Source organism: Harmonia axyridis, chromosome 6 (assembly GCF_914767665.1).
Source record: "Harmonia axyridis chromosome 6, icHarAxyr1.1, whole genome shotgun sequence".
Classification (NCBI taxonomy): domain Eukaryota; kingdom Metazoa; phylum Arthropoda; class Insecta; order Coleoptera; family Coccinellidae; genus Harmonia; species Harmonia axyridis.
In genome coordinates, this window is record NC_059506.1 from 37,883,829 (window position 1) to 37,900,415 (window position 16,587).

Genomic DNA, 16,587 nt, shown 5'->3' on the forward strand with positions numbered 1-16,587 from the left:
ACGCCGACGCCGGCCAATTCCGCATAAAGTGCAAATTTTATCGGACCGTCGCCGGAAACAATACGGGGTCTCGAAATATTATTTACGACCGAAACGGGCTGGTTTAATTTCCTGAACGTTACAGCACGCGAACGGTTTTAAATTTGCCGATAGATGTGCCTCGACCCCGACGCCGACGCTAATATGACGTCGGAAAAATGAATTATGGGATGATGCCCGGAGCGATGTCCGGTCGGCGGGATGGAGCACCGTTGGCGTTATTAATTTCTGGGAGACAGTGCGTGAAATGCCGGTCGTTTTGTTATTTTTCGCGCGTTTGTTCGATCGCGTTAACAATTCGCTTTATAGAGGTGTTTTCTCGAATTCGAATTTAATTTTAATCTATAAACAACATGTAACAACTTATTGAATGAAATAACAAACGAATTCACCTACCCAACAAACGAATGAATTCAACAACAGAAGTCAGTCGTCCATTTGTGGTTACAGCAGCAATTGACCTTACCACGTGGGAAGTTATAGCTACCTGCGTGGCATCCGAGTCCAAGAAAACAGCAATGTGGAATGGCTTACTTGGATAATAATTGTTCATTAAACAGGGAAAAGGGAATAAGCACAGTCCCCCAAAGCAAAGTGGTTTCTTAACACTAATTCCTACAACTTGTAGTTGAATTTATCTCATAAGTCAGAGTTGTTTGAAAACACCAATCATCCTACGATCTCGTGGTGTTTCTACTGTTCTATTTTTATTTCAAATACAATAGAATAATTTAATTTGCCTCTACCTTCCCCGCTCCACTATATTTTTATCTTTGAATAATTTCTCAAACGAAGTAAAAGATCTAAATGTTTATATTCGAGAGAATAAGTGGGAGGACTGTCCGTATCCATGGTTATGGCCGTAACCATGGTTAGGTCGTTCAGAACGTCAAAGTTGTTCGACCAATCATAACGTGGTTTTCTCGCCATAATACCAGCTGTCTTTGGTTTATGTTCGGTCAGATAGATTGAAAATTTTGATATGTGAAATAGTTATCTTTATGATCAGTATTGGCAGGAGGCTGAACTAGGATAATATATTTGTTTTCAGCCTCCTTTTTGCCTATGGAAAGTGGTGTACTCTGTCTCATCTGTAAAGGGTGTTTTTTTTTAGAGCTATAGAACTTTAAATTGCAATAAAACAACGATATAATATTATTCGATTGACATGAATTTCATTTATCCGCAAGATAATCTTGTGGTATTACATTTTAAATATGATTTCTGGCATATTATGACCGCCACGGCTGGCTCGGATGTAGTCCAATCTGGACGTCCAATTTTCGATGACTTTTTCCAACATTTGTGGCCGTATATCGGCAATAACACGGCGAATGTTGTCTTCCAAATGGTCAAGGGTTTGTGGCTTATCCTCATAGACCAATGACTTCACATAGCCCCACAGAAAGTAGTCTAGCAGTGTTGAATCACAAGATCTTGGAGGTCCAAAACGTGAAATTAGGCGGTCACCAAACGTGTCTTTCAATAAATCGATTGTGGCACGAGCTGTGTGACATGTTGCGCCGTCTTGTTGGAACCACAGCTCCTGGACATCATGGTTGTTCAATTCAGGAATGAAAAAGTTAGTAATCATGGCTCTATACCGATCACCATTGACTGTAACGTTCTGGCCATCATCGTTTTTGAAGAAGTACGGACCAATGATTCCACCAGCCCATAAAGCGCACCAAACAGGCAGTTTCTCTGGATGTAACGGTGTTTCGACATGAACCTAACATAAAGTATATTTGACAGCTCTCTCCACCATGCCCTACAACTCGATACAAAAACCCCCATAAAACACCAACAAAACAAACCCACCCTCCCAAAACCACCCACAAGTCGATGCACCCTCGCCACTTCGAAAAACGACAAAACAAAAACCCCAGACGATATCCTGAATAATGAATCGGAAACCACGAGCGAACGAAACGGACCGCAGCCAGTCGTTTCTCTCAACCAACCCCCAAAAACCACCCTCCCGTAACGGAAAACCACCCCTACTCCCACCGACCCCGTCGTTGTCGTAGTCGTAACTAAAAAGATAACAAGCCCGCCGAGGAAATGAATCCGAGACAAGAAGTCCCGAACTTTGGTTATTGTAGCCGGTGTCAAGTTTCCACCCCCTAATGGAACATAATACCCCTACTTCATGCCGTTACGTCAGCGACACATAAATCGCCAAGAGGGGTCGTCCACCGTAGGAGTAGGGAGGTGGGGAATGGAAAGAGAAAAGAAAAAAAACCGATCTGTTCTCATTTTCTTCTTACGTCTGGTCCGAGACGCTCTCCGTCCTGCTCCTGGACGTACCCCACGTGATTTACAGGGTTCGTTTCATGATGTTGGGGGATAATTGAAAAGCGAAGGACCATCCGTTATTGTTTCTGTTGCCTGGCTGGTCCCTAGGGAGGCTGGGGAGGTCTTATCGACGTCGCATTATCGTGGCATGGAAATGATGAGGATGGAAGAGATGTAGGCTATTTTTGTGGGTCGTAAAGGTCGCCGGATATTGCTTTCAGTTCGTCTTGCTTTAATGAGAAGCGATAGGAATGTTTATTTTGAAATGGATCCTTTCATTGTAGATCAATGAAAGTATGATTTGCATGAATTGATGATATTACTAAGGGAGACTTTCTTTCAGCTCTTCTTTTTAACATTCCAGAACGGCAATCATCATTGATCATCGGGATCCTCAGGAGGTTGGCTGAGACGTTGACAAATCTATCCACGTCCTTGCCTCTTTGGAGTTTCCTTCTCCAATATAAAGAGCCTGCAAATTGCCTCTCTTGATAGCTCCTTTGTTACAAAAGGTATTTCTACCATCAATGCTTCTTCAGAATTCCCACGATAACCTGAAGCCCAGCTAGTAGCAGAAACTTCCTGATTTAGTGCATCAGAAAATCCAGGAAGACTGAATACTTTAGGTAGCTGCCCCATAGCTTTCTTCTTTAAGCTTTAACCTTCTAACTTATTAGTAGAATCAACTGTTTGCATCTAGCCCTGCTATTGTGTGATTTAGAGATATTCTCAAGTTAGGACAAGTATATTCGCCTCTTTTAGCAGTAATTCCATAATACTGCTTTCCATATTTGATTTTTTTGCTACACGTAAACATACATAACTGCAACCATCTTTGATCTTCGGTTTCCAGAAGATTAACAAATCCGTCAGCGTTTCAAGAGTCTTGCCAAATCCTGAAGATTGATTACTGGCTTGCCCAGAAGTATCCTTCTGAGGCTAACCATTTTTGGAGATTTGAACAGTATCGGCTGTTTTCATCTCATAGCATCTGCTGATAGCTAGAGCCCCTAGAGAATGCTTACGATAATCCAAAGCTCAGCAGCTTCCTGATATAGTACTTCGGAGATGCCAGGATATTTTAGATTGCACAAGTGCCATTTATTCGCTTGAGACGACTACCCTAAAGCGTTCTTCTTCAAGTCTATTGAAGTGTTCAGGTTCAACGGGTGCCACTCTCGATGTCTTGGCACCCTTTGTTGCGTCTAGCCCTGCTTTTTTATGATATAACATTTGGATTCCACAAGCATACGTTTTCAATGGGATCGCTTCATTTGCAAGTCTATCGACCTTACCATTTCCGAAAAAAAAACAGTATTCTAGTTCTTTGTTTCGACGACCACCGCCAAGTCGATTCTCACGTACGAAAATTGAAAAACGAGCCGCGGATCGTACACCGGACACGAGGGAACGTTTCCAGCTCAACAAGTCCCTTAAAATTCAATCGAAACCGCCGCCAAGGGGGCGGGGAAGGGGTAGCCGGGACGCCCGCGGTTTTTGCGGACGCACGCGATCCTGCTCAAAAGAGCAATTTGCAGACAAACGAAGCAATTACCATTGCCGGTCACGTCACGGTCTAAGAACTTTGAGATACGGCGGGAAATTATAAAGGGGATACGAAGATTACACCCGATATCGGTCGGACAGAAACAGATTAGGGTTAAGGCGAAGTTAATTAGACCGGTTGGTCAGATCGGTAGAGGGGTTGTATCGATTTTTCGGGGGTGGTGGGGGTTGGTGTAGGGGTGGATTACGTCGGAAGCGATATAGGTAATACCGCTGATACTTATAAGTGCTTTATGTAAGGCTCAAGGATATCTTTATCGAATTGTTGGATGGAAAAGCAGAATTGGGACTTTACGGGAATCACCTTTCACTTCTCGTTTTGGCCTGACTTTGGTAGACAATTTCAGAGGTTGCTAGGTCTTCTTCCCTTCTTCTTCTTCTCAGGTTAGGGCTTATCCCTGTGTTTTCTGCAATGCTGCTCATTTTTGGGATGCCGAAGTTGCTGGGCATCCTACCTACGTGGTCTTATTTCTATTGTCTTCGTCTAGATCTGGCCCATCTTACTAAATTTTATAGCCCTCTGAGAACTTTTTAATAATCTTTGTTTCTTTTATGGTCGCGTAATGTATTAGAGTCTTTTTGTTCTTAGTTGTCTTTTGATTTAGCCAATTTCGGCTCTTGTTTCAATGTTGTGTCATGGATTGGCTTAACACACGTTTTGTATATATTCGGACATTGCTAGATTTTAGGCCAATTGAAAAGTCCCCGGTCTAATGCATAGATGACAGTGGTAGTATTGAATCCATATGATTTTTAGTTAGTATCAACCTTCAAATGATATGTGTCGAAATTTGACAGCAGCTAGACCATTAGTTCGTGATATATTGCGTTGTGAGTGTAGCTACTATTGTTATTTGAAAAAAGACGGAAAAAAAAGAATTTCGTGTGCTGATGAAATTTTGATTTTCGAAGAGAAAAATACAGTTGAAGCAAAATCCTGGCTTGATGTTCAGTTTCCGGGGTCTGCACCAGGAAATCAACCATCATTGATTGGTATGCTAAGTTTAAACGTGGTGAAATGAGTACCGAAGAAGGCGAACGCAATGGACGCTCAAAAGAGGCTGTCACTGACGAAAAAATAAAAAATGTTCACAAAATAATTTTGAATGATCGTAAAGTGAAGTTGATCGAGATAGCAGACATTGTGAAGATATCATCTGCACGTGTACATCATATCATTCACGAATATTTGTACATGAGAAAGCTTTGTGCAAAATGGGGGCCGCGCGAGCTCACAAACGGTCAAAAACAACAACTTGGAAATGATTCTGAGCAGTGTTTGAAGCTGTTCGAGTGCAATAAACCTGAATTTTTGCGTCGATATGTGACAATGAATGAAACAAGGCTCCATCATTTCACTTAACAATCAGGTGGTAAGGTTATTCTGGGATGCTAAAGGTAAAATATTTATTGATTACCTCCAAAAGGGACAGACCATAAACAGCGATTATTATATAGCGTTATTGGATCGTTTTAAGGATGAAATCGTTAAAAAACGGCCCCATTTGAAGAAAAAAAAGGTGCTGTTTCATCAAGACAATGTGCCGTATCACAAATCAATTAAAACAATGGTAAAATTGCATGAACTGGGCTTCGAATTGCTTCTGCATCCACCGTATTCGCCAGATCTGGCCCCCAGCGACTTTTTCCGTTCGCAGACCTCAAAAAATGCGCGCTGGAAAGGAATTTAGAGCCAATGAAGAAGTAATCGCCGAAACTGAGGCCTATTTCGAAGCGTAAGACAAATCGTACTAGAAAAATGGCATCGAAAATTTGGAAGATCGCTTTAATCGCTGTATCGCCCTCGAAGGCAACTATGTTGAATAATAATATCGAATTTTGCCGAAAAAAATGTGGTTTACTATGGCAAACCGGGGACTTTTCAATTGACCTGTTATTTGGTCTCCATTAGTGGATAATGTGGATAAAACGACCACACAAAATAGCACAAAACTTCTAGAAACGCCGCGCGAGCAGCATCAGGTTAAGGAACCGATTAGAATTCGACAGTCGACACGTCCGTAAAACCCCCTTAATACCCACTATAACAGACAAACTCCCCGATATTACCGTCCCAGTTTAACAATAACGATATTAAACGTCGAATACGGGGGCGCGCAATACGCTCGCGGATTACGGGCACACGGCTCAACGTTTCGGATTTTAATTACGTTCGGCTCGTTTGAATAAACGTTCCCGGGGGATCCGAAAGGGATATTATCGACGGATCGGCCCGAGACGGCTGTTTTGATTTTGAGCGATCGGGTCGACGTGCGTGTGTGTGCCGCTTTAGGGATTGGGTTTCGTTTATAGGACAAAGGGCTCGAGCTGTATAGATACTGTTTAGGTTTGGCAGTGTGAATGTCGATGGGATTTGGATGTGTGAGGGTATTATAGGTTAGGTTGGTTAGGATTTTGGGAATTGACGGATTGAAGGCGAGTCGTAAAGGTCAGTCCGGACTGCCGGTGTAGGTTTGTTGGGGTTTGTTACCCTCGTTAAAAGTTTTAATCTGATACGAGGGTTGCCTTTTACATTTTGGGAATTGACAATCCTGATAACCGAACGTCTTTCCCATCGTGAAGTACCATAAGCGTACTAAAAACGTTTAAACATTCGAATACAATTTTTTTGTTTGCAGCGATTTGAAAAATTCAACTCGACCAAGAAATGGAATTGACTGGTGAACGTTTCCATGCAATTATTTTCCATAACTTTCTACGTCGATTAACACAACGACATTATATGGATGAAGCACCAATCAAAATCACGGTTTATCGCTGGTATAGTGAATTCAATCTTGGTCGCTGTTTGCTCAAGGACGAATTTCTTGAAGGTCGTCCTATATTGGTTGTTGTGCCACTAAAAAAACATCGATGCTGTGCAATATCGTCATGTAACATACGGTGAGATACAGGCAGATTACAGATTTATCCTTTATGACTTCAATAGTATAGGAAAGGTCATAATGAATATAATTTCTCTAATTATTATTCTGGTTATTCCGTTCATTCTTTCACATCTCGTGCGAGAATACATCAGAAACGCACAGTTTTCATGGTTAAATTTTATTATGTTGATACTCCGAACTTTCCGCCACAGCTTCGTGTGTCAATTAATCAATTTGCTTTAAAGAAATCAGTTCTGCCAACCAACAGTTTTCAATGCAAAAATCACTAAATTATATTTATGGAAATATTTCATTAATTTCAATAAAAATGCAATGAATTAGAGAAAATAATGTATTATACTCGTACAGAATGCTCATTCTACCACTCGTTCATTGAAAAACTCGCCACTTCGTGGCTCGTTTTTGAATTTTGAACTCGTGGAAGAATATCAATGCCTTCTGCACTTGTATTTTAAATAACTATTCTGACACACATAGTTCTTTTAAGATTTTCATCGTCAGAGCAAATCGACTGTTTTGATCGTCAGCTGGTCAGTTCGTTTACTTGAATTCGAAGTGCACCCGGTAGATATCCGCCGACTTCCTTCACCTGGCTAGGAACCAGAACCACTCCGGAAGATTGGAGCCGTCCGAACCCAAGAGGTCGAAAAGAAAAAAATCCTCTCCTTAATTTCCCAAGTCGATAGACGGATATCCGTTGGGGGGTGGTGTCCCCCGAACGGGGTGCGAAATAAATATTTACGCTAACCTGTTGAGAGAGCGGAACGGACGACGATGGCTTAGGGGGATGAACGTTAAGCTGTCCCACCGGTACCCCCGGGGATATTTAACCTTATGGTCGATTAAGGGGATGAAATTCTTGAGGCGAGTCACTTCGAGTCAGTTCCGGTCTAGAAGATGTCATTGTTGTAAATTTTTCGGAATGAAAACTGCGTTTATTAAAAAAAAAAACTTATTTATAATAAATACAAGGTAAAGCGTCGTTAAACTGATTCGATCAGGTAGGATGTCCATATTAAGAAATTTGTTAAGTGGATCGCATTCCTTAAACGAAAATTGGATAGGTACAAGCCTGAGAATGGAAGTAGGCCGGCGTTTAAAAAAGTAATATAAAAAAATTTTAAGCAAAGGATGTAGACGAAAAGTTTATTTGCATGAGGGGAAATTATAAATATTCTTTTTGAGCTAATAATATTTTAGGTTATTTTGTTTTTGGCCTAGTTTCTTTAATTTTCTGGTATGATTTTTAATTTATAAAATTGTATTTTCCATAGGAAATGAATAAACTTCAACAGTTTTTGGGATATTGACATTATAAAACAACATTCAGAATGAATTTATCACCTTATCTTCAATAACAATCATTTCTCGAAATTTAAATAGAGTTATTATTCTTGGATGTGACTTTGACATCTAATTTGAGCACATATCAAACAACAGTCCTTTATATAATTTAAGTACAAGCTAACAATTGCGGCCATCCATGATTATTTATTGAATATACATAAGAACAGGGAAATTTATCAAGCATTAACCTTAATTGGTTGAATGCTAAAAGTAGCTTTTCAATATAGTGAAAGCAAGGAACGAACGGTTATGACAATTCTAGGTGCTAACAAAGATGTTTTCCTAACATAACTAAATGATTGACGAGTTGGTAGTTTCCTAAATCATCAACAATCCTTCAATTTCTATCAATTGATTTGATATTGAAGCGAAAACGTCATTTGTTTCAGAAAATAAAATCAATCAAATCGAATATTCGCGAGTGCTCTCACGCCCCGCCCCTTACAGTAATCACCGATTGTTTCAATCTATAAAATTCACCAATCCGCATCTTGATCAGGAAAACCGAAATTCATTCGGCTATTTTCGATAAGAAATCTAAAGGGGTCCATACCAGATAATCCAAGCAGGGAAAAATTATTCCGAAAAATATATTTTCTAGACGTATTTCAAGATACCTAATTATAACCTCTTCTCATTAACGCCTTTGAAAATGTCTCAAAAATAAAACACTTTTAACGTGTCTGTTACAAAAAAAAATGGAATAATTTGCACTCTCCCTCCGTCTTCCATTGTCTCGACCCACCTTTGACAAAACTCGCCGTGAAGAAAGTAAAAAACCAAGACAGAGAAGTGAGGGAAGGAGGGGTAAAGGGTCAGTGGCACCCCGTCGCGATAATAAACTAGGGCGTCGTCTTTCTCGTCCTAATGACGCGGAACGGTACAAAAAAGGGGTAATTTTTCATTTTTTATTCCTCCCTCGCAACTTATATATCAGCACGTGTCGGTGACAGGTACACAGTGCTCGGGGCTTTAGATTCCCGTCCAGCTGATGCGGAAACAGTCGACTATCGGACGAATTGAAGAGCCTGATTGGACGGATTTCGCGCAACCGAAAGTGAATGACCGTAAAGTGAAGTTGATCGAGATAGCAGATATTGTGAAGATATCATCTGAACGTGTACCTACATCATATCATTCACGAAAATTTGTAAATGAGAAAGCTGTGTGCAAAATGGGTGCCGCTCGAGCTCACAATCGATCAAAAGCAACAACGTGTTAATGATTCTGAGCAGTTTGAAGCTGTTTAAGTGCAATATACCTGAATGTTTGTGTCGATATGTGACAATGAATGAAACATGGCTCCATCATTTCACTCCGGAGCCCAATCGACAGTCAGCTGAGTGGCACACGATGAACCAAATCCAAAGCGAGGAGAAACACAACAGTCAGCTAGCAAGGATATGGCATCAGTATTCTGGGATGCGCAAAGTATAATATTCATAGATTACTTCCAAAAGGGCCAGATCACCAACAGCGATTATAATGCGTTATTGGATCGTTTGAAAAAAAAAAGTGCTGTTTCTACAAGACAATGCGCCGTGTCACAAATCAATGAAAACAATGGCAAATTTGCATGAATTGGCCTTCGAATTCCTTCTGCGTCCAGCTTATTTGCCAGATCTGGCCCGTAGCGACTTTTTCCTGTTCTCAGACCTCAAAAAAATGTTCGCTGGAAAAAAATGTATTCTAATGAAGAAGTAATAGCCGAAACTGAGGCCTATTTTGAAGCGAAAGACAAATCGTACTAGAAAAATGATATCGAAAAGTTTGAAAATCGCTATAAGCGCTGTATCACCCTCGAAGGCAACTATGTTGAATAATAAAATCAAATTTTGACAAAAAAATGTATTTTACTATGGTAGACCGAGGATTTTTCAATTGGCCTATTAATATTAATTAACTAATCTATATTATCTCTAAGCCTACCTCTTATTGTTGTGGAAAGAACTAATCTTCGCTTTCAGAAAATCTCATTTATTTAAATAAAGTAGAACAAAGTAATGGTAATTTGGGAAATTAATTTATTTTATTTCATTTCATTGTGTTGAATTCCTCCAGAATCCACCGAAATCTTCTATGATCCACCGATTTAATTAGCAAAAATTAAGGGGCAACATTGTACCTAATCGCAATATGATAAATCTTTATTCCATATAAGGTTTTTCGATTTTTGTCTTGAAATAATATTACAAAATTGACAGATATTGATAACCAATCAAACGAAAATTCAAAATATACAAAACAATACAAATTGAGTGAACTGTTAACAAATAGAATAACTATATTAACATAAAGACAGACGTACGTTTCGGAATTTTTTTCTTTGTCAATTAAAATCTACCGATTTTCCGAAAGATAAACAAATAGTTCAACAGATATACCAATTTTAATTAGAACCTAGCGAACCCCATAATAATCTACCCTCACACAACCCACCCCAGGAAGCGCACAAGACGATAATCATTACTGTATCCACTCAAACCTACAAACTCCGACAATCATCATCCCAGATCCCCTCTAACCTAACTCCAACCCCCTTAACTTTCTCAACCCCCCCAAAACCTCTGGAAGACCGACCATTCCACCCCCGAAGGGACACTTTCTCTCGGTCATCTCAACGCAACTACTTCGTCTCCATCTTCTCCGGAGGACGGTAGGCCGCAGGACAAATCAACCTAATCTCGCATCCAGGACAGAAGGACCAGACCGCAGCATCCGCGGATAATTGAGGCTGGACCTCCGGGCCGAAAACCACCCCCGCCGCGTATTAGTGTCTCCGGCGCCCTACTGACCTCATCCCCGAAGAGGTGGAGGAGTACGGGGAGGAAGTCCCGGTGAAATAGACCAGAAACAACGGGGTGCAGTCGGCGATATCTTGCTATAAGGGTAGATTAGGGGAGTATATGGGACGGAAGGACGATTTGCGACGTGGGTATATCGAGGTCGTTTCTGGAGCTTCTGGAGACGATGGCGTGTCACGCGATTAAGTTCGTGTGGCACTTTGTGTGTAAGTAGGAAACGGGATATTTGATACGCAGAATAGAGTGTTCAGCTGATGAAAGATACATATTGGCTATAGGAAAATTCTTCTCAAATTTCTCACAGTATTCACATTGTAAAGGTTTCATGAGTCTACTTGATGAAGGTTATTCAATATAAATATAAAAATTGACAACTTTGTATCTATTCCTTCAAGATAATTTACATCTTCACGATATATCTGTTTTTTTTTGTCTTAGATTATAGTTCCAATTCTACTCAATTTGTACAGTTTTAGTTATTTCGAATTTTCTTTTGGTTGATTATTAATTTTGTTATTATAAGAATTGGAATTATATTCCAAGACAAAAATAAACCAAATATATCATAAAGATGTATTTTTAAAAGGAATAGCCACAAAGTTATCAATTTTATTTTGAATACGGTAAACGATTTCTCGAAATGACAACCCCGCCTCTCGTTGAACAATAATTCGACCTCTTTCAAATGCACTTAGCTGGTGATAAATTCCGCGTAAACGTGCTCAAGGCATTTTAACAACAACTGAACATCGACTTCAGATCTCATCGAATAGCTGGTTTGTTGTAAAATTTAAAAAACATGCAAAAAACGACTACAATATTTAAGTTACAAAAATTGATTATATGAAAAAACCTTCAAGATTTTTTTCTCCAAATTCAATCATTTACTCCTTGCTATATTATCTATGTTTTACCACAAAAAATTTTAAATTTAAACAGCTCATACTGGGTGTTGCAGTTTCTTTGTCAGTTAGTATATTTTAAATTGTATAATTCCTATTAAAAACTAAAACCCCCATATTAATCTGTTGAGAACACAATTTAGAGTAGAGTACATTTAATTTTATCAAGACGAAGGGTTTTTTTTTTATTAACAAGATTTTAATCGGATATATTTTTGACGTAGTTCTTAGATCATTACAATAATTGCAAAACTCTGCCAGGTTTACTTCCTGAAATGGTTCAACCTAAATATCTACAAAAACGAAAAGACTTAAAATTCCGACAACAACTCTATCAACCACCAATCGCTAACAAACCCACGGCCACCGATTTCTACAGATCTCAGTCCCGTCGAAAACATCTCGGAACCGACGAAAAATCGAACTCTATCAGAAAACGGAACCGCCATCTAGTTTCTACCCTTATCCAACAGTAAATTTTCCACCGATGAAAAATCTTGGGGTAGCAACAGGTTAAGTGACCGATTTTTCCGATACTAGCGGGTCGTGCCGAAGAAAAACTGTCCGTATCGACCCATAAATCCTATTTCGAGTACGACGACGTAGGAAAAAGGGTTCCAGTTGCGTCCCGACGGGCGTCGCAAAGTGAATTATGCGGTTGCCGCCGAAATAAGTCTCGGTCAATGGATTTCCCGCGCTAAAATATCCAGCAGTATGTTGGGAAAACGGGAAGAGATCGAAGTGTTAAGAGCAAATATCGAAGGAAAACTTTTGATTGGCTCCATTGATGCTGTTTGACGTATAGTCGGAAAAATGCGAGAAAAATACCGGAAATTCAGGAAAACTCATGATCCTTCGGTAGGTGGTGATCACCCTTCAAATTTCAGGCTGACAACTCGAAGATTCTGAACTACATCATGGCAACGACCTAATTCTCAGAGAAATATCGTAGAATCACTATACAGGGTGGCCATTTGAAAACGAAACAGACGAGATTACAGACGAAATAAAGTTTTTCGATAGAAATGCTCGGACAGGTCGATTTCTGTTTCGAGGGGGACAACTTAACATGTAGGTTACGGACGCATAGCGCTTCAACCCTTGCTGCTACAACCCCCACCCCCAATTTTTGAATAGGGAAGATGGGGTGAGTGATACCTCATTTGAAAGGTATTTTTATACTGATATCAGCACAGTAATTGTTTTTTCATTTAATGCATTAGTTCTCGAAATATTCTTAACTAAGTATTTGAAAATGAAGTGGTGTTTTCATGGCACTTGTAGTGTTTTGTGAAAAATCGACATTTTGAGCTTCAAAACAACCATGACTGTGGCTTCCTTCCTAACTAACTAACACATGAATATTTCGAGAACTAATGCATAAAATGAAAAAACAATTACTGTGCTGAAATCAGTATAAAAATACCTTTAAATTGAGGTATCACTCACCCCATCTTCCCTATTCAAAATTTGGGGGTGGGGGTTGTAGCAGCAAGGGCTGAAGCGCTATGCGTCCGTAACCTACATCTTAAGTTGTCCCCCTCGAAACAGAAATCGACCTGTCCGACCATTTCTATCGAAAAACTTTATTTCGTCTGTAATCTCGTCTGTTTCGTTTTCAAATGGCCACCCTGTAATTTGGAAAACCCTTCTACAGATTTCAATGAAATTAAGTGTTTTTTGAAATACCAAGCATCAAGTCTATAATAGATTCATTCGGAATATTTCATGACCAGAAAATTAAAGAATAGTTCCCGAATTTTGTGCAAAGCTCGAATTTGCTAGAATTTCCTCAAGTATATTTGGGTTTCGTCGAATAACTTCAACTCTACAAACTTCAAAATGGAAATCCTGAACTTTCGAATTCAATCATAGCAGGTTAAAATATTATAAAATTGTGTACTTTCAGCTGGCCTGAAGATGGAATAGGAATGTTCCGAAATCGATAGCCTAAGATTAATAAATAATAGTATATTATAGTGTGTTTCCCTATGATAGATTCCTTTCAAACAAGAACATACTATGGGAGTGTTTATAACTAATTCAGAATGAATATTTCGAAAGAAATTCGCAAAATCTAAAGTACAGACACAAACTTCTAATCTCTTCGCCAATCTTAGATAATAATTATTTTTGTCAAAAACTTAGAACAATTCATCAACCTCTAAAGTTCTTCCTACCTGTTATCAGCCACAGCTCCTTGAGGCAGTCCTCTCTGCTCTTCTGCACGATCAGTGGCGTTTCGCTGGTCGAATCACCTCCCTCGATGGCCTTGAAAATTACAGCTCCGAAGACGACGTAACCTGTCATGATCAGCAGGAGGCTAGTTTTCCCGCAAAGGAAAGACATGTTGCAGCTCCTGCCATTTGATTCCTCCATCTGAAGAGAGAAAATTTCGGTTATTCTTTATTAATCTTTGCTATACATTGGGTAAATATGTACCAAAAATTACAATTAATTCATTCATCACAGGTTTCTGAATGGATCTTTATCGCAATTTGGATTTTCCTGAGAATTTCTTGAGAATTGTTTGAAATTTTTTTTCGAAAATGGTAGCAGATACGACAAAACTACAAGACATCAAAAAGTGTAGTACCTGACCAAAGATTTTCATATACATTTTTTAAATACGCTCTGTTAGTGAATACGTCACACACTGCCATTTCAGTTCTCCTGTCAATGTTTGGAATCCAAACAAACAAAATGTCATACAAATTAGTACGTTGTCGTTGAAGAAATTGGCTTATTTTAATAGATAAAATTATTTAAGGAACGATTTTACTATTAATTGATAGACAGAAGGCACGAGATTAATGCCAATAAGTTCAAACTTGAAGTTCAACTAATAAACACGGCTTTTCACAAAATCTGAGGAATGATACAGGATTCAAACTTTCTGGTATTAACCTCGTTCCTTCTGTCTATCAATTAATACTAAAATCGTTCCTCAAATACTCTAATTTATGAAAATAAGCCAATTCCTTCAACGACACCGTACTAATTTGAATGACAATTTATTTGTTTGGATTCCGAACACTGACAGGAGAACCAAAAATGACGGTGTGTGACTTCACACTAATAGAGCTTATTACTAGGGGTCCACCAAAAAAAGGAGGCAAGAACCGCGCACTGTTTCAGAAAAAAATATCACCCTCAAATTTGCATTCAAAATTAAAAAAAAAACATAATTATATGATAAAAATTTCAAATTGTAATATCTATGCCAAATTTGACTTCAATATTTCGAGAAGAAAGGAGCTATGAGAAAAAAACTTGAAAAAATAAACTTCAACATCCTATATATTGAAAACAAAGCTTTTTTGTGTGCATTTTCATAGGACTTATTTTTTTTTAAATGATCCAAGGATGATCCAATTTTGGAACAACTTGTAGATACATGCTTATGTTTAAAACACACGTTATATCATACAATCGTAATACTTGGACTATTATCAAATATTTGATAAACAAATAGAAGAAGAATAAGCAGAAATTTGAATTGAATGAAAAGCTGTCTAATTCAGAAAAAAAATCCAAAGCTGAATAGCAACAATTTACGAACGAAGACGTCAAGGTAAAAGCATCCACGTCCTACTGAAATTTATTCAGACATTCCCGTTGATTATGCACATTGATCCCTCGAAAGTAATTCCGTTAGATGAGATGTACCCAGCCTCGGCAATAAACTAATTTTTTTCGCTTCTCCTAGCGAATGCCGTCCGATTCCTCTTCGGGCTGCCATAGCAGTCCTTTCAAATTGAATCAGCGAATTTAAAAATGGCCGGCGGCTACGTATACGTTGCTGAGCATTCTGGGGAATTGCAAATGATCCTGGTACGGAGTTAGAGCGCTCTCTCGGTGGGTTCAGATAAATTCTGGGGAATTTTTTTAAGCTGCCGCTTTCAGATGTTCGACCGCTAGGTGTGTTTGGAATGAATTGCTACGAAGGGTGGATACTCGACTGAAGCGGTGAGATCGTAAATTGTTGTCAATCAACTTTTGATGTAACTGTAGTTCGGACGTTTCGTTCTTCGGAATTAAAATTTGCATTTTCAATTTAAATGCGGCTTTCATATAATTGAAGGGTCTTTGGAAGAACCTAATTGCTCTGAAATGAATGAATTTATTTAAATGAGATTTTGAAAGTGCATACTAGAAGAACGGAGATGATGACTAAATTTTTAATAATCATTAAGGATTTCAAACGTTAATATCGGGCTTATATATTTTGAATGGCACATCCTTTATTTCATTTCCTCATTTGGTGGAGAATTTTTGGGAGATAATAAAATTTTCTACCTAATGAAATAATAAAATACAATTTCGTGAAGGAAATACATGCTTTTTCCTTCTTTTCACAAAATCTGCAATATTTTAAAACCGGGTAGATGTTACGTAGTCTCCCAAGAAATTGATCGTTCTATTCTTCTATTATTTGGTCACAATGTCGACAATTTTCAAATGCAGCAGCTCCCGGTTCCACCGTACTCAAATCTAGCAAATTATCGACCCAGCCGGTTTTTCACCTGTAACTGTTATTTACTTTCCATTTGTTTCATTTTATTTGATAATGAATATCCATCAGGTAATTGAATATGAAATTACTTTCCCACAATTTTCAATTCTATTTTCAAATTTTCCACTTTCCCAACGCCTAAACCGCGAACCTTTCACAAAATTTCTCACCCCTAACTCACCCCTAAAACCTCCCCCTCGTGCGAA

General features: G+C 38.8%; 1 protein-coding gene across 1 annotated transcript in view; it reads right to left on the bottom strand.

Annotated features, from left to right (window-relative positions):
* The window catches only part of LOC123681856 (G protein-activated inward rectifier potassium channel 3-like), a 161,760-nt gene that overhangs the window by 143,205 nt on the left and 1,968 nt on the right, over positions 1-16,587 (bottom strand). The window contains exon 2 of the transcript XR_006747722.1: positions 14,046-14,244. The gene's annotated coding sequence lies outside the window, so the exon portion shown is untranslated. The remainder of the gene's footprint in view (positions 1-14,045; positions 14,245-16,587) is intronic.